Below are 2,500 nucleotides of genomic sequence, written 5' to 3'. Positions count from 1 at the left end.
CTCCACCCATTCCACCCTGCCTATACTCTCTTCTTCACCTCTCTTCCACAGTCACCTTTACTCTGAACTGTTGACCCAAGTACTTAAACTCATCCACCTTCTCCAACTCTACTCCCTGCATCCTCACCATTCATCTATCCTCCCTCTCATTCATACACATATATTCTGTCTAAGTCCTGCTGACCTTCATTCCTCTCCTTTTTATAGCATATCTCCACCTCTCCAGAGTCTCCTCAACCTGTTCCCTACTCTCACTACATATCACAATGTCATCTGCAAACATCATAGTCCATGGGGATTCCTGTCTGATCTCGTCTGTCAACATGTCCATCACCACTACAAATAGGAAAGGAAGAGCTGATCCTTGATGTAATCTCACCTCCACCTTAAACGCATCCGTTACTCCCACTATGAACCTCACCACTGTCACCCTACCCTTGTACATATCCTGTACCACTCTTACATACTTCTCTGCCACTCCCAACTTCCTCATACAATACCAAAACTCCTCTCAAGGCACCCTGTCATATGCTTTCTAAGTCCACAAAGACACAATGCAACTCTTTCTGACCTTCTCTATATTTCTCCATCAATGCTTTCAGAGCAAACATCACATCTGTAGTGCTCTTTCCCAGCATGAAACCATACTGCTTATCACTAATCATCACCTCCCTTCTTAACCTAGCTTCCACTACTCATAGGTTCATAGGTTGGTACTAGGCTATCAGCCCTATGGCCTATACAAGCCTAGCCATAACAATTCTCTGGCTATTTCTTCCCAAACTATTTACTTCCCTGGAACCCTGTCTAGCCGGGTGACTGACGTGATCCCTGGGTGTTTCCTTTCTCTCATCCAATCCTCAAGGTTCCTTTTGAAGAGGGCCAAAGAGGTGCTCTGTCTGACATGTATGGGCAGTCTATTCCAGAGTCTGGGAAGTCTCTGGGTCTGGAGCCTATCCCTCCTGCATGTTTTGTTTATTGTGATGACAAGGTTTAGATCCCTGGAGCATGTGGCTCTGAGAGATTGGGATTTCTTTAAGTGTATCATGTCCAACAGCTCTGGGTTTGACATGGCCATATATGTTAAGCAGAGATCGCCTCAGAGTAGACGATATATGACAGAGTATAGCTAGAGTTTTTTAAGGAGGTCAGCATAGGGCATCTGGTTTAGGCCTGTGATTCTTTTAGTGAGGTATTTCTGCAGCCTTTCCAGTTGTTGCAGATGTCTTGAGAGGTACATACCAAATGGGGTGCTGTATTCTATAATGCGTCTAATGAGGGATGAGTACAGTGAGACAATGACCTCCTTTTTTCTGGATGAAAAGCCCTTAGTGATGAGGTGTGCCACATAAAAGGATTTCCTGACTATTGTGGTGATGTGGTTATTAAAGATGAGATCACTGTCCACCTGTGTCCCTAAGTTTCTTATCACACTTTCAGTGTTTAGTGTACTGCCACCTATATGGTAATGCACAGGTACATGTTTTTTTCCAAAGGGGATAACTATACATTTCTTGGCATTGAGCTTGAGCCCATGGCTCTGGCACCAAGCATCTGTTTCTGTAAGGCCCTTTTGTAGAGTATCGACATCATTTGGGGATTCAATAATTGCTCCCAGTTTGCAGTTATCTGCGAACTTTGTTAGCCAGAGTCCCTTAGTGTTGGCCTGTACTTCAGAGAAGTAAATGCCAAACAAGAGAGGTCCCAGGACTGAACCCTGAGGTACTCCACTTGTCACTTGTCTGGAGCTGGATTTGGAGTCAGCTACTTTTACAGTATGGGTTGTGTCAGTAAGCCAGTTGGCAACCCATCGAGTGACGTAGGGATTAATGCCCAGCTCAGTAAGTGTATCTAAGTTTCCAGAGTGGGGGATGGTGTCAAAGGCCTTGGCGAGGTCCAGATAGGTTGTGTGGACTGCCTTACCCTCGTCCACAACTCTAGAGACTGATTCGAAGAAGTCAATCAGGTTCAGGAGACAAGATCGACCCTTTACGAACCCAAATTGGGTGAGGTCCAGTGATTTAAGGTTGCCAATGTCTTTGTTTATAAGTTCCTTGATAATACATTCCATGGCCTTGCAGATCAGGTTCATCAGACTGATGGGGCGGTAGTTCCCGGGATCCAAGGTGGATCCCCCCTTGTGGAGTGGGATAAATGTAGCTGTGCGCCACTCAGTGGGCATGAAGCCTGAGGTGAGGGTATGATTAAAGATGACACTTAGGTGAGGTGCCAGTTCATTTTGTAGTTCAAGTAGTACACAGCCCGGGATGTCATCTGGTCCCATGGATGCTGTATTCTTAGCTTTGGAGAGCGCGTTTTTACCTGTGTGGCTGTTATTACCGGAATTTGGCAATCTTCCAGTATTGAGATGGGCCATTTAGAGGGTGAGAGGGGGGTGAAGTTGGCACTGAATCGATCTGCCAGGATATTGGCAATATCTTTGGGATCAGTATATTTAATTTTTTTTAATTCTGGTTTGGTTTTCATTTTGGGTTTTCCA

Source organism: Protopterus annectens, chromosome 2.part1, assembly GCF_019279795.1.
Source record: "Protopterus annectens isolate FY-2018-M chromosome 2.part1, PAN1.0, whole genome shotgun sequence".
Taxonomy (NCBI): domain Eukaryota; kingdom Metazoa; phylum Chordata; order Ceratodontiformes; family Protopteridae; genus Protopterus; species Protopterus annectens.
This window is presented reverse-complemented; position numbering follows the sequence as displayed.